Genomic DNA, 21373 nt, shown 5'->3' with positions numbered 1-21373 from the left:
ATGGAAAACTGCCTTTAACACACCCTTAGGGCATTACGAGTATTTGGTCATGCCCTTCGGCCTGACCAATGCTCCTGCAGTTTTTCAGCGGTTGGTGAACGACGTTCTCAGAGATTTCATAAATAGATTTGTCTTTGTATATCTCGATGATATTCTAATTTACTCCAAAGATCCCACTCAACACATGAATCAGGTTCGGCTCGTGCTCCAGAGGTTGTCTGAAAATTACCTATTTGTGAAGGCAGAGAAATGTCAGTTTCACTCCTCCGTCATCCAATTCCTGGGTTACATTTTTGAGGCAGGCAGTATCCGGCCTGATCCTGCCAAAATTGAAGCTGTCTCCCAGTGGGATCCCCCTACATCTCGTAAAAAGTTGCAGCAGTTTCTCGGGTTTGCTAACTTCTACCGACGATTCATCAGGAACTACAGTGCTATCGCCGCGCCCCTCACACAACTCACATCCACCAGCAGACCTTTCCAGTGGAACCAAGCAGCCCAAAAGGCTTTCGACACTCTTAAAGGACTCTTCGTTTCAGCCCCCATCCTTATCCAACCCGATCCTACCAGACAATTCATCGTCGAGGTAGACGCTTCTGACTCTGGGGTAGGAACTGTTCTATCCCAACGAGAAGAGAAGTCCGGCAAATTAAAACCTTGTGCCTTCTTCTCTAAGAAACTCTCCCCCGCGGAGCGGAACTATGATGTTGGGAATCGGGAACTTCTCGCAATTAAACTGGCTTTAGAGGAGTGGCGTCATTGGCTGGAGGGAGCGGTCCAACCATTCATCGTATGGACGGACCACAAAAACCTCTCGTACTTACGCTCGGCAAAAAGACTAAACTCCCGCCAAGCCCGCTGGTGCCTGTTTTTTGATCGCTTCAATTTCTCTATCACCTACAGACCAGGCAGTCGTAATGTCAAGCCGGATGCCCTCTCCCGGAAATATTGCTCCTCGGATGAACTGGACAGCACCCCCGCCAACATCATCCCGCAATCCTACATCATTGGAAGTCTCACTTGGGACATTGAAACCAAAGTTCTTCAGGCCCAAGGTGAGGAACCGAACCACCCCAATCCTCCTAATGGTACGCTCTATGTTCCTCAATCCCTCAGATCGGACACAATTACCTGGGCTCACTCGTCCCGCATCGCCTGCCATGGGGGTGTCGCCAGAACCCTCAACCTCCTCCGCAGACGGTTTTTCTGGCCTTCTATGGGTAAGGATGTCAGGGAGTACATTGCCGCCTGTCCCACGTGTGCACGCTCCAAATCCTCTAATAATCCACCATCTGGACTACTGCACCCATTGCCTACTCCCAGTCGACCATGGTCACACATAGCTGTGGATTTTGTTACCGGTCTTCCCCCCTCCCAAGGCAACTCAGTAATCTTCACTGTCATTGACCGTTTCTCCAAGTTTGTTCACTTTATTCCACTTCCTCAGTTGCCCACAGCAACAGAGACAGCTGAAATTCTGGTCCAGCAAGTTTTCCGACACCATGGCATCCCCACTGATATCGTCTCAGATCGGGGTCCCCAGTTCGTTTCACAAGTATGGAAAGCGTTCTGCTCGGCGCTGGGCGCCTCTGTTAGCCTCACCTCCGGATACCATCCCCAATCAAATGGGCAGGCTGAGAGAGCTAATCAGGAGCTGGAAACCTCCCTTCGCTGTCTGGCCGCTCAGAATTCCATGGACTGGTCGAAATATCTGGTATGGGCCGAATACGCACATAACTCTCACCCGTCCTCTGCCACAGGATTGTCCCCGTTTGAGGCCGCCCTCGGGTACCCACCACCACTGTTTCCCTCGCAGGAGCTGGACTTGGCAGTGCCCTCGGTTCAGGACCATCTTCGGCGGTGCCAAGACATCTGGCACCAAACCAGGGCTGCTCTCCTCCGCACCAAGGAGAGCAACTGCCGTTCTGCTAACCGCCACAGGGTGGTGGGGCCCACATACCTGCCTGGTCAACGGGTTTGGTTGTCCTCACGTAACATACCCATCCACGCCACGTCACGTAAGCTTGCTCCCCGTTACATCGGTCCTTACACTATTGAGAAGGTCATCAATCCCTCCTGTGTCCGCCTCCGGCTGCCCGCTGCTCTCAAGATCCACCCGTCCTTCCATATTTCCCAGGTCAAACCTGTTCAGGACAGCGCGCTTTGCCCCCCTTCCACATCCCCTCCACCCGCCCGGCTCATTGACAATGCTCCTGCCTACACCGTCAGCCGCATCCTGGACGTCCGACGCCGGGGTCGTGGCCACCAATTCCTGGTGGATTGGGAGGGTTACGGTCCGGAGGAACGTTCCTGGATCTCTCGCTCCCTTATCCTGGACCCTTCCCTCATCAGGGATTTCTATCGTGCCCACCCGGATCGGCGCCCTGGCCCGCCTGGAGGCGGTCGTTGAGGGGGGGGTACTGTCATGGTGCCTCTGGCAGACTCCTCCCCCTCCAGCACTGTTTCACTCTTCTCCTGATTGCCACCAGCTGCTGTCACTCTCCTCATCATCACTTCTGCTCTTAAGGAGCTCCAACGCCTCAAGCCGACGCCAGATCGTTAACCCTTACGGTGACTCGCCTGGTCTTGCTATGCTCTATCTTGTTTTGCTCACGTACCCAACCTAATTCCTATTCTCTTGCCTCAGGAAACCACGTTACGAGTGACACCAGTGTGGGTCATCAGTTAAGCCGTTCCAGTGAACCGGAAGACTCCTCGCCGTACGCTGACCGCGTTAACACCTCCAGCCACGCCACAACACAAGCCATCTTCACATTCGGACCTCGCCGGGACTAAACCTCAGCCTCACACGGAGAATCAATAAACGATTACTCATCTGCCACTTACCTGTCTTACTCTGGGTTTCAGCATCTGGGTTCGCTTAGCCTGAAGAATCATGACAAGATCAGCTTCAACCTCCACATGAGAACATGAATCTTCACACTTTCCCAGGGGAAGAACCTTCAATCCAGATGGTACGGATGTAGTCCATGGTATATTTAAGGCACCTATCGAAAACTCCTAACTTTGCACAAAGAACATCCTATTTCTTCACAGGTTACTGGCACCATAAACCATAAGGGAATGTCACAGGACTATAAGTCTTGATAGTTCAAAATGAGTTCACTTCACACTAAAGATAAAGCTGTAACATAATGAAGAATAAGATATTAAAACATACATTTTCTATAGTAGTCAGTCGCTTTACATTCGAAGGCTATTAGGCTACATGCTAACTAACTAGCCGATCATTATCCTGTTATTCATTCACGTCATAGATTTACAGCAGATACCTTCACATTTCTGTCTGTGTGTGTCTCATTACATTGCATTGAAGACACGGAGGATGTTTAGAAAACAGATTTATCTATTTTAAAAAGCACAAAAGCATCCATCGTATTCACGTTCACACGATCATCCTGATGGTACGCCCTCCGTCATCTTGCTGCAAAAGCCGCTTCCTGCCGCTACTTCCGTGTCTCTGTGAGCATTCAATAGGGGTAAAAATAAAAGCAAGAATGGTCGATCTGTTATTGTCTGAAAAATATCATATTAGGCTGGCTGCTTCACCTAATGCACTTACCTTTAGCTCGTACCATAACAACAATAGCAGTACATCATGTTTCCCAGGATGCTTTGCGGCCAATCATTGGTCTTGTTTTTACACCTTGGTTACAGGGACACGGTGATTGGCCAATGATTGGCTGCAAAGCATGTTGGGAAACGTGACGTACTGCCATTGTTGTTATGCTACGAGCTAAAGGTAAGTGCATTAGGTGAAGCAGAAAAACAACCCCATATCATGATGCTACTACCCCTGTGTTTCACGAATGGTGTTCTTTGGATGGTACTCATCATTCTTCATCCTCCAAACACGGCGGGTGGAATTCAGACCAGAAAGTTTTATTGTGGTCTCATTTGACCACATGATTTTCTCCAGTTATCCTTTGGATCATCCAAATGCTCACTGGATTACTTTAGACAGGGGTGAGCTGATTTAAGCAGGGAAACCTTCGGTCCATCGCATTATTTCAAACCATGACATCTTAGTTGATTACCAACAGTAACCTTTGCAACGGTGGTCTCAGCTCCTTTCAGGTTCTTCACCAGCTTCTCCCATGTAGTTCTGGGCTAAGTCCTTACCTAGGGTCATTGAGACCCCACAAGGGGAAGATCTTGCCCCAGTCCGAGAGAGATTGACAGTCATATTTAGCTTCCATTTTCTAAAAATTGCTCCAACAGTAGATTTTTTTTCAGCAAGCTGCTTACCAATTGCCCCGTAGCCCTTTCCAGCCTTGTGCATGGAGGATTTTGCAGGAAAATCTCCCACTAATCTCCTTAACTTCCTTCATCACAAAAATCTGAGTGAGAGCAAGAAGCAGCTGTACAGATTTGTGTGTTTGACACTGACCATCCCTGTGTCCACTGTGTCCGTCTAGCAGACATTTTTGGCCCTAAAGTGAATTAAAACCTATGCAGAAACACAACTGGACAGACTCGGCTCTCAGCACTGACCTTAATGGCAATAGAAAAGTATTTCTTGTTGGAACTGAAGCGCACTATTCCATATGACAGGGTGATCAAACTGTTTTTGAGGAAACAGAGGAGGATGGATTTTGTCTTCAAATAATCCGATTTTTTGATGGGTGAAACGATAAAAATCTTAATAAATATAGATATTACAAATTTATGTGGTTATTGTCAATGTTTTTTGCTGGCTGTAACTGCATAACAAGATTTTCTTACTGTTTTGTTTATTCAGTCTATTAATAGGCATTTATTGTGGCTACCGGAATTTTCAATATGCAATGCAAAGCTCATTTCTGCATCGTAAAATGGTTAATGAGGAGATGAGTGGTTGAGACATAGCACTACTGAAGGCCAAGGTGTGTAATGCATGGTCCGCCACTGGTTTTTATCATGAATTTGTCACATACAGCTCTGACCAGGCTGGTAGAGGCAGAGGGGGAATCAAAAATATTTACTAAACCTTATATTATAATTTCACAATAACCACCTCTGTAATACATTTATTCAGAAACATCATGCACTTCATTAGCTGCCTCTTCTGTTCCAGTTTGTAGCATTTGTTGGACATTCTATCTCTGTTAAAAAAAGAGATGTTGTTATTCTAAAATTAGATTCAAGCAATGACTTTCCTTTGAAAATATTGTGTTGTATTGTGTTTTAAACATAATTGTTAAACCTTTTTTTCTGACTTACGGATGAAATTTAGCTCCTGTACTAACTCTGGCATTTTTATGTTGAAGCACTTCCTGAAACATTGTTTAATATGCACTGTCCTAACTCAAATAAATAAATAAAACGCTTGAGGATCCTAATGGGTTTTTTATATGGGCATAACATGCAGCTACAACCAACATCAGTGACGGGTCCGTCGGGTTTTCTTCTGAACTTGATTTTTTACAGAAGACGTAAACTCTGTAACTGCTTTAAAAAGAAACTAGTACCCAAGCTCCGCCTTCTTTAGGTTTATAATTGTGTTGCCTGTTTTTTTGAAAGAAAAACCTTTATAATGTTTCAATGTCAACATACTGTTTGTAAAAAAAAAAGCGGTTTTAGTCAGGAAGTCATTCCAAGGTCATCATTCAAACAGCCATGAACACGTGATGCCGCTGAACAGATGAGCAGTACCACCTGACCCTAGCGCCTTCAGGTTGGTAGTAGTCAGTCAGATGTTGCAGGTGAACTTGATGAGTCTCAAAGTGTATACTTGCATGAAGACCTAGAACTACAGTAAGAGTTTGTGACAGACCCAGGAGTGGAGCCACGTGTCACATATTGTATCCGGGACCCAAAATAGGACAAACTCAGGAGTCCAGAAACCAGATTTATTTTATTCTTTTAACTTGAAAGAGCCCAGTTCCTGGAGAAATTCAGCCAATGTACGGCTAGGAGATAGGAGAGGGTTAGTGGTGAGAAATGATTTTGAGTAGTCTGAGCAGAACAAGCTTACTGAGGAGTGTGGTCTGCAGTCAAGTCCTTGGTAAAGCAAACGGATGGAGTTGTGGCTTCAGACACAGAAGTCTGGAAAGAGAGGAACACTTGTTGGAGCGTGGTAGAACTCATGAACCTGGGGCTTAGTCACTAGCCCCTCTGGATTTTGCAATCCAAATAATCATCTCCAGAAGGGCCTCTGGCAAAGAGTTCCAAAAATTGCAGAGGTGCATGGACTTAAGAGGCTTGGGGCAGAATGGTGTGGCAGGGAAACAGGAGCAGACAGTGGTCGTAGCAGCATGAAGCTGAGAGCAAAGACCAGAGAATGGCTGAGCAGGTTAGCTGGAAGCCAGGCTGAATGGCAAGCAGACAGGTAGACAAGCTGGCAGAGAACAGAGAAGATGAGTTGACTGAAGCTTGCAGTGCAACAATCCAGCAGAGAGTGAAGGACAGAGCCAGTACTTTATAGGAGAAGGCACAGGTGGAGGAAATCCGACAATTAGCAGCAGCATGACCCCCTCCTTCAACAACCGGCACCCAACGGTTCAACGAGCAGGCTGGTCCGGGTGGTCCCGGTGGAATTGAGTGATGAGATCAAGGTCGAGAATGAATTGGGCAGGGACCCAAGAACAGTCCTGCGGTCCATAACCCTCCCAGTCCACTAAGTACTGGAGGCCCTGTCCACAGCCGTGAGATCTTATCAGGTACCGCACTGTTCATGCAGGACCCCCATCAATGTGCCGAGCAGGTGGCGGAGGTACGGCAGGAGGCACAAACGGAGAAGTGTACACCAGCTTGACCTTAGAGACAGGAAACGTATGGTGGATGCAGAGGCGCATGGCAACAGGGTTAACTACCTTGGTGTTGGGAAACAGGCAGACTAACCGAGGAGCCAGCTACCAGGTCTCCACATGGAGAGGTAAGTTGGCTGTTGAAAGCCAGACTCTTTGGCCCACCTGGTAAGAGGGAGCAGGAACCCGTTGCCTGTTTGCCATGGTGCCTTAAGTTTCCACATTGCTCAGGAGAAGCTGCCGGGCCCTGTGCCTGGCCCTGGGCCTGGCCCTGTGCCGCCATGTCACACCTCCGGACGGAAGCATGGGTCAAAGGTACAGAGACCTCTCTTCTGAGAAGATAACAGAGGAAGTTGGTAGTTGAACACCACCTGGAAGGGAGTCAAATCCTGTGGCAAAAGAGGGAAGGGAGTGATGTGCAACATACCAGATGTGTTGGATTCCTGTCATAGATAAGGGTCAGTTCTTCATCCACTGAAACCGGTGTATGGGATGGAGATGTTTTTGTGTTTGTAATCCTAAAAAAGGCACATATATTGTCAATAAATAAGTGTTTGCAGAATTTGTTGAGGCAGTATGGATTATTGTACATTGTATGAAATTATGTACACACTACGACTGACTATGAAAATATATATCAACTTAATACTACACTAGTACCGTAATTTCCGGACTACAAGCCGCTACTTTTTTCCTGCGCTTACAGCCTTGCGGCTTATTCAGTGACGCGGCTAATTTATGGATTTAATTGGCGGCCGCCATGTACGTACTTTCGAACTCAGTGAATAGTTTGAATTCTCTATCTAACACCAAGCACAAGGCATTTATATTCAACACACCTCTTAGCAGCCAAACAGCATGGAGTTGACTTCAGGTCTTAGACACTTCAGTCATGGTTCAACAAAATGAAACACGCATGCCCGGCCGCATCCCATAATCCTTTGGGGCCATTAGACCCAACGTGCATGTGATCGCCGCTACAATATGATGAAGCTTTCAAGTTAAAAGCAATCGTTAAAAGCAGCATAAAAAAATCCACCGTCACCAACGGGTTTGGAAAAGCCGGTTTGCTGCGTGACGGAGAGAACAGCGCATGGAGTGAATTTACACTCCATTTACGGTTTCTAAGGAAACCGTAAAAGCGGAATTTTGCTTTGAAAAACTCACAGCCTCCGTGTGAGCTGGAGACATCTTCTCCTGCTGATTGAGCTGCGGGTCCGATGGCAGTCTGATGGCTCCCACACGTAACAACGCATCCGCCCCTCATACACAAAACGTACAGTTTTAAGTCCGATTGCTCTGCACAGAAACTATTAGCTCCTTACACCGGCGCAATGGGGATGAAGTGCTCCTCCTTGAAGCCGCCCTGGCCAGAGGTGTCGGAGTAGATAGGAAGGGGAGACAAGGAGCGCGCGGGGCGGGAGCGGAGCGCAGAGGCGTCCGCGGAGTGCAGAGGCTTCTGAATTCTGACGCACGCGCCGCACTGAGGCGCGCGTATCGCGCTGAGGCGCGCGCTTTTCAGTCGCCGCTGCTGTATTTTACCGGTGTGTTTTTTAACCAGCCCTGTTACTCCCATAACGCTGCTGCGACACAAGCGGAAGGAGAGCTTTACCCGTTCACCCCTCCATGCACTGCTGATACTTGCTCATTCTTAAACACATACAACAGTGTGGCGAGCCGGGCGTTGGCCCCGCCTTTAGCCCCTAAGACTCATGGGAAATGTGGAATCGCGGATGTAAATTTCCTCATTATAACTGAGGGATGTAATGTTGATTATATGGTTACTGTTTGTAATTTTATGTATGATACCTAGATTGTCAATAAGTAAAAAAAAAGGAAATAAAAACACCATAACTGAGGAACTTGTGAACAGAATATGGGTCCATGCTGTTTGACAGATGTCGATACACTCAAATACATGAGCCAGAGGCAAAGCTGGCACCACCCACAATGTGCTAATAAATTGCACTCACTCTGGGACGTTGGCCTTGATCTGTCAGGATAACAATATTGCCTAACACATGCGCGGCTTGTACTCTGACGCGGCTTGTGTATGTATAAAAGCAGTCAAACACGTGAAAATGGGTGGGTGCGGCTTGTAATCGGGTGCGCTTTGTGGTCCGGAATTTACGGTAATTTAAATTATGTGCAAACCTGACGTTTCTTGCTGTTGTGGATAAGATGCAAATGGGCATTCAGCGTCTGTGGAAATGTTTGGCTCTGCATCCTGATCCATTTTGGGTTCTGAAGTGGTCTCTTTCTCCGTCTGAGTGACAGACTGAGGTAGATGGCTGTGAGACACCATTATCAACTAGGACCACAGCAGCTGCTTCCAAATATTTTAGAAGTCCCTCTAATATGCACTAACAATACCTTAGCCTAACTCTTTCAATATTATTGTGCTTGTTTAATAAAGTTTTCTTAGGAGGGGGTAGGTGTGTGATGCTGTAGAATCGCGAGAGGAGTGTGGTGAGTTAACTTGGCGGCGCGTAAGTTGTGAACAAACATTTTGGTTTATTTCACCTTACCGCCAGATTTAAATAATCCAGAAAGCTAACAAAATTTGAAAAAGTTTGTCAAGCATTTTTCAGCCTGGAGGACTTGGAGGATCTGGAGAATTACATCGACGAGTGTTTCAATACCTGCGTCATGAGGAAATCCAACACTGCCACTCCTTCCACCAAACGCAACCGTCCCGAAGACTCTCCGGGAGCTGTCTCCTCTCCAGGCAGCAACATGAGTGATATCCTGGATTCGATCGATAAAAAGCTCTCCAGCCTTGATTGCCATTTAAATTTGCTGGAGATCCTCCATAAGGAATTTCAAGGCCTGCGAGAGTCTCTGGAATTCAGCCAGCAGTAGGTGCAGGAGCTCGCAGTGGAGAACCAGGCCCTCAGAGAGACCGTGAAGATCCTGGGCAACGACACCGCCCGTCTCTCCGAGGAGAACCGTTCCATCAAAGAAACCCTCCTGGATCTTCAGCCGAGGAGCATGAGGGACAACCTGGTGATCTCGGGGATTCCAGAAGAGGCAGGAGAAGACCCGGAGACCGCCGTGAAGTCCTTCATGGAGGCCCACCTGAAACTCCCCAAGGAAGAAGTCCAGAAGATCTCCTACCACAGGGTTCACCGGCTCGGAGGAAAGAGGCCAGACAACCAGCGCCTGCGTCCAATTGTGGCTAAATTTGAACACTATAAACAAAAGGAGCTGGTAAAGAGCCGAGGCCGGGAACTGAAAGGAACACACTTCAGCGTGAATGACCAGTTCCCGGTCGAGATCCTCCGCCGTCCGAAAATCCTCTTCCCGCTGAGGAGAAAGCATCTCACTGCTGGAACCCGTGCCGTGGTTTCCGTGGATAAACTTTTTGTGAACGACAAGCTGTTCCGGGACCCAGAGGTAAAACCCTGGCTGTGCTGAAGGCTTTCAGAGGCGCACTGACATCGGCGCTGCCCAGAAGAACCCCGCAAACTTATTTAATTGAATAGGAAATAATCGGATCATCAACAATCCACACCTCTCAGGAAAACTGTTTTTTTTCTTCCCCTCTCAAATTTATGTTTCTGTTGTTGTTTCGTTGTTTTTGTTGTTTGTTCTCTCTCTTTTCTCTTGCCCCCCCCCTTCCCCTTTCCTCGTATGTAAATCAGGTAAAGGCAACGCAACCAAGGTGAGTTTTTTGTTATGCATGGAACGGGCGCGCGCGCATAATAGCGTGAACATGGGCATGCACACGCGTTCCCGCACACACAGGTTGATAAACTGCAAAAATCTCATTTAGGCTCGCACAGGACGCACGCAACATGCAGCTCACAGCCAGGAAACGTTCAGCCACAACGCACAGCGCTTCTCGGTGCAGCAGACACGCACAGCGGGCACGCGCACACGGACTGGCACACGCACTGTTTAGCCTTGCACTCTCCCAGTTAGAGCAGTTATGAACAGTCTTAACATCGTTAGCTGGAATGTGCGTGGACTTGGCTCTGGGCCAAAAAGATTGAAAGTGTTATCTCACCTGATTGATCTTAAAGCAGATATAGCCTTACTGCAGGAGACCCATTTATGTAACCCATCTGATCGTCTCATGTGCTGCTCACAATTTCCAGTCATGTATTCTTCTAGTTATAACTCCAAACAAAGAGGGGTTGCTGTTTTGTTTAATAAAAACATTACAGTTACCCATAATGATACAGTAACTGACCCAGAAGGTAGATTTGTAATTATTAATATATGCATTCAGTATAAGGATTATTGCATAGCCAGTATCTATGGCCCGAATGTTGACGACTCTTCCTTCTTTCACAGATTCTTCACCTCACTCTCGGTTCACTCTGACTCCACAATCATTATAGGAGGAGACGTCAATCTGATTCTGGACCCTGAACTTGACAGACTCAACACAGCAGCACACCAGCGTACATGGCGGTCTGCAAGTATTCTAAAGCAGTACATGAATGATCTGGGACTCTGCGACGCGTGGCGCTCATGTCATCCAAGCACTAAAGGGTTCACCTTTTTTTCTCCAGTTCATCACTCACACTCCCGTTTAGACTATTTATTAGTCAGTAAATCTCTTTTTAAAGAAATTAAAAGTTCAAACATTCATCCAATTATTATCAGTGATCTTGCACCAGTTTCTATAAATATTTCCAGGGAAATATCCACACCCTCAGGTACAACCTGGAGGTTTAATACGTCTCTGTTAAATGACGAGGAATTTATTGAATTCTTTAAAAAAGAGTGGGCAACCTTCTTAGAATTCAACAATACTCCCGATATTTCACAATGTCTTCTTTGGGAAAAAACAAAAGCAGTGATGAGAGGGAAAATCATTTCTTATTCAACGCATAAAAAACGCAAAGAGGAAGCAGATTTATTAGAATTAGAAACTAAAATCAAAACCCTGGAGACTGCTTATGCTGCTTCTACACAGGAACACATTCTGGGCGACCTGAAAATTTTAAAGCTGCAGTTAAATGACATCATCAATAAATGATCAAAATTTCAAATACAAAGGCTACGACTTGAAAGATTTGAAAACTCTAATAAATCTGGCAAATTTCTGGCTAATCAGCTTAAAATTAATAGAGAAAAATCAACAATCACTTCTATTATGGACCAAACAGGAAATGTCACTCACGACCCGGTCAAAATTAATAAAGCATTTGAAAACTTTTATAAAAACTTGTACACACCACAGATCAATCCGTCAGAGCGAAGTATTGACTCATTTCTTAACAATGTAAACCTACCCAGGTTAAATGAGGATCAAATCACAAACTTAGACTCTCCGCTCTCGTTGTCTGAACTTCATGAAGCTCTGTTACTAATGCCTAATGGTAAAGCACCAGGGCCTGACGGCTTTCCTGCTGAGTTTTATAAAGAATTCTGGGAACAGCTGGCACCAACGTTTTATAAAACGGTCACATCTATCAATGAAAGTCAATCACTACCACCTAACATGAACTCAGCCAACATAATCCTTCTTCTAAAACCAGACAAAGATCCCACTAGTCCTTCAAGCTATCGCCCCATTTCTCTAATCAATGCAGATGTAAAAATTATCTGCAAAGCACTAGCACAGAGAATAGAAAAAAATCACTCCTCACAAAATTCACTTCGACCAAACTGGATTCATCAAAGGCAGACACTCGGATGACAATCTCCGAAGGCTTGTTAATATAATAGACTTTGCCACCATTAAAAACCAGGAAATGACTATACTATCGCTGGATGCTGAAAAAGCTTTTGACAGAGTAAACTGGAAGTTCCTTATTGCTGCCCTCCATAAGTTTGGTTTTGGAGAATCATTCATCAATTGGATCAAAATATTATATCACAACCCCAATGCATCAGTTAGAACTAATAAACAGACTTCCAACAGGTTTTTTCTTGGAAGAGGAACCAGACAGGGTTGCCCACTCTCTCCTTCTCTTTTTGCTATATTTATTGAGCCTCTAGCTGCAGCAATAAGACAGAAAGAGAGCATTAAAGGAATTAAAACCAAACACAGCCATCATAAAATTAGTCTCTATGCAGATGACATATTACTGTTTTTAAGTAATTTACATTCTGTAAATGAAACAGCAACAATCATTAATGAATTCTCCTCCATATCAGACTATTCCATTAATTGGAATAAGTCTGTTTTATAACCACTCAACAGGAATGCGGAACAGAGACTCACAATACCAGTCAAATCAGGAAATATCAAATATCTAGGTATCAAGGTATAAATTTTCCCCCCAAACTATCAGAACTGGTGCAGCTAAACTACACCCCATTACTGAAAAGCATACAGGACGATCTAACACGCTGGACCAACCTGCCTCTGTCCCTTATGGGCAAGGTAGCCACGGTTAAAATGAAAATCTTACCTAAAGTTAATTATCTCTTCTCAATGATTCCCACACAACCGCCACTAAAATGGTTCAAAACATTAGACTCATCCATATCAAGCTTTTTATGGAACAATAAACCTGCAAGAATTAGTCTAAAAACTTTAAAATCTGCAAAAAGCTGTGGAGGATCAGAATTACATAACTTCCACAAATACTTTCTTGCAAATAGATTACAATACTACGGAGCCCGTGTCCTGACATTAAGGTATAAAAATATATCTTGTTCCCACAGATTAATATCTTGTTCCCACAGGTTATTATGTCGTTCGCACAAAATACTATTCCGTTCCCACAAGATACTATTCCGTTCCCACAAGATACTATTGCGTTCCCTCAAAATACTATTCCGTTCCCTCGAAATGATTAACTCGTGCGAACGCAATAATTAATCCGTTCGAACGCAATAATTAATCCGTTCGAACGCAATACTTATTCACGTCATAAGTCATTCACGCGGATATGCTCTCTGTACGCCGGCAAAACTAAGCCGCTTTCAGCGGTAACTTCCGTGTCTCTGTGACCCATATTCGTTCAAAAAAGGAACATGAAAAACAAAAATGATCACTTTATTACCGTCTCAATGAATATAGGAAAAATATCAAAAGATTTATGATAACTAGGCTGCTTTGTCATACGATAGCTCCTGCTAGGCTACTACTAGCTCCGCCGCAGAGCTCTCTGATGTATGCCGGCATTTGGGCAACTGGCTGGTCTGTTGTTAGACAGCTGATATTGTAGTTTAGGGTCTAATAGGAATAATAATATTCAGGACTTGTCTTTTATTAACTTTAGCAGTCAGTATCTTTACATTCGAAGGCTATTAGGCTACATGCTAACTGACTAGCCGATCATTTCCTGTAATTAATTTACGTCATAGATTTACAGCAGATACCTTCACATTTCTGTCTGTGTGTGTCTCATTACATTGCATTGAAGACACGGATGATGTTTAGAGAACAGATTTATTTATTTCAAAAAGCACAGAAGCATCCATTGTATTCACGTTCACATCATCTGGTACGCCCTCAGTCATCTTGCTGCAAAAGCCGCTTCCTGCCGCTACTTCCGTGTCTCTGTGAGCATTCAATAGGGGTAAAAAATAAAAGCAAGAATGGTCGATCCGTTATTTTCTCGATGAAAATCTGAAAAATATCATATTAAGCTGGCTGCTTCGCCTAAAGCACTTACCTTTAGCTTGTAGCATAACAACAATAGCAGTACGTCACGTTTCCCAGCGTGCTTTGCTGCCAATCACTGGCCAATCACCGTGTCCCTGTGACCAAGGTCAACAACAAGACCAATGATTGGCCAGTAATTGGCAGCAAAGCACGCTGGGAAACGTGACGTACTGCTATTGTTGTTATGCTACAAGCTAAAGGTAAGTGCTTTAGGCGAAGCAGCCAGCTTATGATATTTTTCAGATTTTCATCGTGAAAATAACAGATCGACCATTCTTGCTTTTATTTTTACCGCTATTGAATGCTCACAGAGACACGGAAGTAGCGGCAGGAAGTGGCTTTTGCAGCAAGATGACTGAGGGCGTACCAGATCATCATGTGAATGAACGTGAATACGATGGATGCTTCTGTGCTTTTTGAAATAAATAAATCTGTTCTCTAAACATCCTCCGTGTCTTCAATGCAATGTAATGAGACACACACAGACAGAAATGTGAAGGTATCTGCTGTAAATCTATGACGTAAATTAATTACAGGAAATGATCGGCTAGTCAGTTAGCATGTAGCCTAATAGCCTTCGAATGTAAAGATACTGACTGCTAAAGTTAATAAAAGACAAGTCCTGAATATTATTATTCCTATTCGACCCTAAACTACAATATCAGCTGTCTGACAACAGACCAGCCAGTTGCCCAAATGCCGGCATACATCAGAGAGCTCTGCGGCGGAGCTAGTAGTAGCCTAGCAGGAGCTATCGTATGACAAAGCAGCCTAGTTATCATAAATCTTTTGATATTTTTCTTATATTCATTGAGACGGTAATAAAGTGATCATTTTTGTTTTTCATGTTCCTTTTTTGAACGAATATGGGTCACAGAGACACGGAAGTTACCGCTGAAAGCGGCTTCATTTTGCCGGCGTACAGAGAGCATATCCGCGTGAATGACTTATGACGTGAATAAGTATTGCGTTCGAACGGATTAATTATTGCGTTCGAATGACATAATTATTGCGCTTGCACGAGTTTATCATTTCGAGGGAACGGAATAATATTTTGAGGGAACGCAATAGTATCTTGTGGGAACGGAATAGTATTTTGTGCGAACGACATAATAACCTGTGGGAACAAGATATTAATCTGTGGGAACAAGATATATTTTTATATCTTAATGTCAGGACACGGGCTCCGTACAATACATCTTAAAATGGTTAAAAAATAATCCAAAAACCAACTCATGGTTAGACTTGGAACAGGCGTTATGTGGAAAGATCAACCTGTCAGATCTACCATTTATTAGCCAGACAGTTAAAAAACAGGATTGTTTTCAAAGTATTAATATAAACACCTCTTTAACAGCCTGGTGGGAATTTCTCAAAATATCAATTTCTCAAATCATCAATTCAACCGTGCAAAAATGACACCCATCTGGAACAACCCAGACATCCTTATAAACAAAAAAATGATTCACTTCCCAGCTTAGCAAGCAGGGGGCATAAAGCAACTAGAGCAAATAATAATGGATAGAAGATTCATAACTCCCCAGGAACTTCAAGACAAACATGGAATAAATAACTTCTTGGAATATCAGCAACTTAAATCAATTATTACTAATAAGTTTAAATACAGAGACGACGATTTTAAGCTACCAGATGTAGTTACCACTCTGATTAATTTCTCAATGAAAAAAACTCTCTCCAAAATATACAAACTTTTATGTAATTTAGATAATAATATTTCACTTCCGACAACAAAATGTGATGCGGATTTGAGCATCAGCACAGATGAAAGCTTCTGGTCAGAACTTTGTCTAAACACCTTTAAACTGACAAAATGTCCAAATCTGCAGCTAATCCATTTCAAAACTCTTCACAGAATTTACTACACTGGACAGAGGATGTTCAAGATGGGTCTCAGTAACTCAGACATTTGTCAGCACTGCAATCGTAATCTACCTGCCAGTTACATGCATGCACTGTGGTTCTGCACTCCTGTCCAGGCTCTCTGGCAGCAGATACGTGCCGATCTATCAGTCTGGCTTAAGGTTTCAATCATGCCTTCACCGTCACTTTGTGTGCTTGGTGACATGAGTGCCATCTATGTAGAAAGAGGATTAGTATCTATCATTTTCATAACTCTTTGTATTGCTAAAAAAACTATTTTAATAAATTGGAAAAACAAGAAAAATATAAATATAAGTCAACACAGAAATCTGCTGCTTGATCATATCAGCTTGGAAAAAATGTCAGCCCAAAGTTCAAGTAACTTTGAAAGAATTCAGTCTCTCTGGTCTCCCATAGCTAACTCCTTGACTCAGGGGGTGGGGGGGCCTGGTCGTCGCTGCTCCTTGCCCCTCTGCCGTGGTTCGGTGTGGGGGTCGGGGCCTCCGGTGCCGGCGGGGGGGGCTCCGTTGGTCGGGGGGTCGGGTCCGGTGCCTCGGTGGGGCGGGCTGGGGCGCTGCGTGGTCCTCTGGGCTTGGGTGTGAGGGTGCGTGGTGGGGGGGTGGGGGTGGAGTGGTGGTCTGGCTTGGCTTGGGGGGGGGTGATCCCTTTGCCTTTGCTGGGGGGGGGGTTGGCGGGGGGCCCTGCTCGGAGGGGGGGCAGCGGCGCTCGATGGGCCCATCTACACCTGGGGCTGGGATCAGCCCTTCCCTGGCTCTGGGATGGGACTGGAGAGCCCTCTTGGGACCCCCGGTCGCTCTGGGTGCCATCCGCTTCGGCTATGGGGTCTGGGGTGGGATGGGGTGGGGGGCTTGTAGGCCCTGTCCTGTTGGGGGGCGTTTTGGAGGGGAAGGGGGAGCCCACTATTGGTACGAGACATGGGTTGACGGGTCGTGGTCTCCGCTGATGCAATCGGCGGTTGCCCCGGCCGGTTGGCTGCCTCGGTCCCGTCATGCCTGACCAGAGCTCTTCTAGGGCCGGCGTTTGGGGGTGGGGGCCTGGACTTGCTCCGGGGGGGGGGCGACGCTTTCTGGCTCCTCTCTCTCTGTGTGGGGTGGGTGGTGCTGGGCCTGGGGTGTCGGCGCCTCCGGGGATAATAATAATGGATTAGATTTATCTGCGCTTTTCCAGACGCTCAAAGCGCTTACATTGTGGCCATTATACATTCACTCCTCATTCATACTTGGTGATGGTAAGCTACTGATGTAGCCACAGCTGCCCTGGGGCAGACTGACAGAGGCGTGGCTGCCATTTCGCGCCTACGGCCCCTCTGGCCCCTCTGGCCATCAACGGGATCATACATGCACATTCACACACCAGTGGAGCCACACTGGAGGCAAGGAGGGTGAAGTGTCTTACCCAAGGACACAACGACATTTGGCTGGTGGGAGCGGGGAATCGAACCGCCAACCCTTCGATCATTGGACGACCTGCTCAACCACCTGAGCTACTGGGGCCCCTGGGCTGGGTGGACCTGGCCCCTATGCTGGGGGGGGGGACTGGGGCTGGGGGACGGCTGTTTGACCACCGGGGAACAGTCTACCAGCTGTCCCCAACTTACCCCCTTCCTCATATAACCTCATATTAGGGTGAGGGGGTGGGGGGTTTAGCCTGCGATGCGCCTTGGGGGGGGCTACTTGGCAGTGGCCCCCCTCCTATGGTTGACGTATGGATTGCCCCCCCCCCCCTTTCGGTTTTATTTGCACCTTAGACATGTAGGGCCCTTGGTAGGGGGGGGGGGTGCTTGCACATCACTGCCAGCAAGCAGCAGATGTCCTCCTGGTTCCCTACCCGCCAATTTTAACCGCACCTCAGACATTTAGGGCCCCTTGGTGGGGAGGGTGAGGGGACATCACTGTAAGTAATCAGGAGATGTCCCCTTAGTGCCCTTCCCGCCAATTTTAACTGCATCCCCCTTAGTACACACACCCCTCCCCCCCTCAATATATAAATCCCAACATAAACACACACACATGCCACACACCCTCTCAAACACACGCACACACATTTTGCAAGGAAGGTGGGACCTAGGACCATCTGTCCCCTACCCCTTCCCTGGTGGGGGGTACGGGACCCTTGGGAACGGCGGCCGTGTCTCTTGGGTGCCGGTTTCCTGGGCCCGGCGGTGCTCTCTCCGTGCTGGGAGGGGGTTCACATTACACCTGGGCCGGGGGTGTTCGTGTCCCTGGGGGGTGGGTCCGGGTCCTTGCCCCTGAGCGCTGGGCCCCGCCAAATTTCCAACTGTGGCCGAGCCTGGTCGGGCCATGTTTACAACACCCCTTGTGGGCCCCCTTTTTCCCCGGGATGCCCCCCTCCTGGGCGGGGGCGGCGGGCCCCTGCCTTGCTCCTCCCTGGACCAACCGTGGGCCGGGTGGGTGGCTGCCTGGAGTGCGGAGCAGGTCTCCCTTGGGGGGTCCTGGCTCGTACCTGGGGTTGGGGGCGGGGGGGGGGGGGTACCCGGAACTCCTGGATGGTGATGGGGTGCTCGTCTGGGGCTGTGGGCGCCCTTCTCCGGTGGGGCCCTGCGTTGGGCTCTCCCGGTGCGGCGGGGGGGCTGCTCTCCTGGTTGTGCTGGGGCAGCGCTCTCTTTCCCCCCATGCCTCCCTGCTCTGGCTCTGGGGGCCTCGCGGCGGTCCTGCTGGCCCTGGCCTTTGGTGGCGGATTTGGTCGCCCGGGGGGCGGTTGTTCCCTGCCTGCTCCCGTGTGGCGTTGGGGGGGTTCCGGCTGCCGCTGCTGCTGCGTCGGGGGTCTTGGTGTGGGGATTGCTGGGCACTCTCCTTCCTTCTTTACAAATTCCTCCATCCATTTTAGAAGAACATCAACACTCACCTGAGCACAGGTGTTAGCTTACCTTTGCACTAATAGTTTGCATGATAGAATGAATGAAATATTTCACACTAGTTGGTTTTAAGGCATAAGTATGCGTGAGTGAACACTATCTGTTTTGTGTACATGTTGACATTTTTGCAGCTAGCAGGTGTATTGACAACATTTGAGTGTGTGTGTGGACAGGCCCCGCCCCTTTTGTACTACATTTGAACCTTACCGTAATGATAAACAACCAGTAAACTTGTTGCTTTATGCTGCTTCATTGTCTTATCCCCCCTCCCCTCCTATTATCACCCTCCTACCCCCCCTCCTCTCTAACATCTCTCTCTCTTCTTCCCTTCTTTCCTTTTCCGTCCGGTCCAACACCAAAGATTTTCAAACATGGTTGAAATTAATAAAGTTTGGCCTCAATTACAAAAGGGGTTTATTCAGACATACCTTTGGTTTGTCTGAAGATTAATAACCCCTATTGTTAAAGTAAAATATGTCCAACACAAGAGGCCGTCAGCTCTCATCTGCCTGCCCAGCTGTTGGACAGGACAACTTAAAAAAAAGGAAAAAAATAAATAAAGTTGTCTTAGTCAAAAGTCTAAAGTCACCAACATCTGCTGTGCTGTGATTCCCAGTTCTCAGGAAAAAATTACAGGGGATATCGACATGGCTTATCGTCTCGGAAAGAAGACAGGAGCAACCGACAGACCGAGGACGACATTCATCCGCTTCACATCCATATCGACCAGAGATCTTCTGTGGAGAGCAGCTAAAAGGAGCGAGTACCTCAGAAACAACAAACTGAGATTTGCTGAAGACCTGACTTCTGAGGACAAAGCGCTGAGAAATAAGCTGTGGCCCATTATTGAGGCTGCAAAGAAAGAAGGAAAAAAGGCTCATTTTGCAGGTATTCGTGTCATCATAGAAGGCAAAGAAGTACGACCAGAAAACTTTCACCAATCCCAAATGGACACATCTTCTGCAGAGGCCTCCTCCACCTAGGATGCTCTGCAAGCACCAGGACAGACTTGTCACGCTTTTTCACTGAGGCAAGCTTGAAAAGGCCTGGTTTGATTTGGGCTTTTGCTTTTCAAATGGTGAACTTTTACAGGTGATTTTGCACACTTTCCCAAATATGTGAGCTGGTAAAAAGAGGATAGCAATAATTCAAAATAATTAAAAACATATATAAATAAATAGATTAAAAAAAAAAAAAGACAAAATATATTTTCCCTTTTTTTACAAATGGCCTATTTTTTAAATGCTCTTTTTGTTTTCTGTATCCTTCTTCCCTTATTTTTAATGGCCAATTTTTGACAAATATTTTTTGCCGAACAAAGAGATTGTTATTAACCCATATAGCTCTGCTGTTAATAATGGGATAGAGATAGTTATTTGTTCAGTACTTGAGTTTTTCTTTACTCTTATAGTACTTTTTCTATAGTTTTTTCTTTTCTTTTTTACACTGTCGTTCTCTGTTCTTTCTCTTAATGCCAGGGGGTTGAGACAGAATGTCAAACGAAAAGCCTTATTTCTTTTTGCAAAGCAACAGAAAACCGATTTCTCCTTTTTTCAAGAAACACATTCAACTAAAGATGATGTACAGTTCTGGAAGGCGCAGTGGGGTAACGATATCTGGTTATCACATGGCTCAGAAAGAGCAGCAGGTGCTGCTGTTTTAAAAAACTCCTTTAATGGAGCCGTATTGCATTTTGATGGGGATCCTAAAGGTCATTTCTTCGTTCTGGTCCTTAATACTAATGATTCTCTTGTATTACTTGTAAACATATATGGGTACAACGCAAAATGTGAAAATGACTTATTGTTGGAGAAATTAGAATCTCGTCTTCACTGGTTATCCAAATATCCAAATGCCTTGATTGTGATGGGAGGGGACTTTAATGTTGCTCTGGATGGTCTGTTAGACAGATGGCCTCCTAGAACTAGTAATTCTATGGCCTCCAGTTTAATACGATTCATGCAGAAATTTCAGTTAGTAGATATATGGAGACGAAAGAATTCTAATATAAATTCTTTTACCTGGAGCAATAAATCAGACCAGCTTTTCTCGCATAGATTTTTGGCTGGTTTCAAGCTGCCTTGATGAAAATTGTATAAATGTGAAAATTCTCACCACTCCTTTAACTGATCACAAAGCTATTTCAATCCAGATATTTTTAAATCCAAACTCTTGTTACAGAAATTCATACTGGAAATTAAATAACTCTATCTTGCAACATGATAAGGTGTCCAAAACCGTTTGCTTACTAATTAAACGTTTCTGGCAGAAAGCTTC

At 46.0% G+C, this 21373-nt stretch overlaps 2 long non-coding RNA genes across 2 annotated transcripts; both read right to left on the bottom strand.

The window, feature by feature from the left end:
• Nucleotides 1-5890: 5890 nt before the first annotated feature.
• LOC144989367 (uncharacterized) lies at nt 5891-7712 on the bottom strand. Its single transcript, XR_013653513.1, has 3 exons — nt 7174-7712; nt 6912-7078; nt 5891-6045 (listed from the first exon to the last, which is right to left on the bottom strand). It is a non-coding gene; the product is annotated as an uncharacterized LOC144989367 (long non-coding RNA).
• A 6377-nt stretch (nt 7713-14089) lies between these two features.
• On the bottom strand, nt 14090-14376 carry LOC144989439 (uncharacterized). The gene is made up of 2 exons (XR_013653615.1): nt 14330-14376; nt 14090-14214 (listed from the first exon to the last, which is right to left on the bottom strand). It is a non-coding gene; the product is annotated as an uncharacterized LOC144989439 (long non-coding RNA).
• Nucleotides 14377-21373: the final 6997 nt, after the last annotated feature.

This window comes from Oryzias latipes, chromosome 23 (genome assembly GCF_053564925.1).
Source record: "Oryzias latipes strain Hd-rR chromosome 23, Olatipes_Hd-rR_3.1".
NCBI classification, from domain to species: domain Eukaryota; kingdom Metazoa; phylum Chordata; class Actinopteri; order Beloniformes; family Adrianichthyidae; genus Oryzias; species Oryzias latipes.
This window is presented reverse-complemented; position numbering and strand designations above follow the sequence as displayed.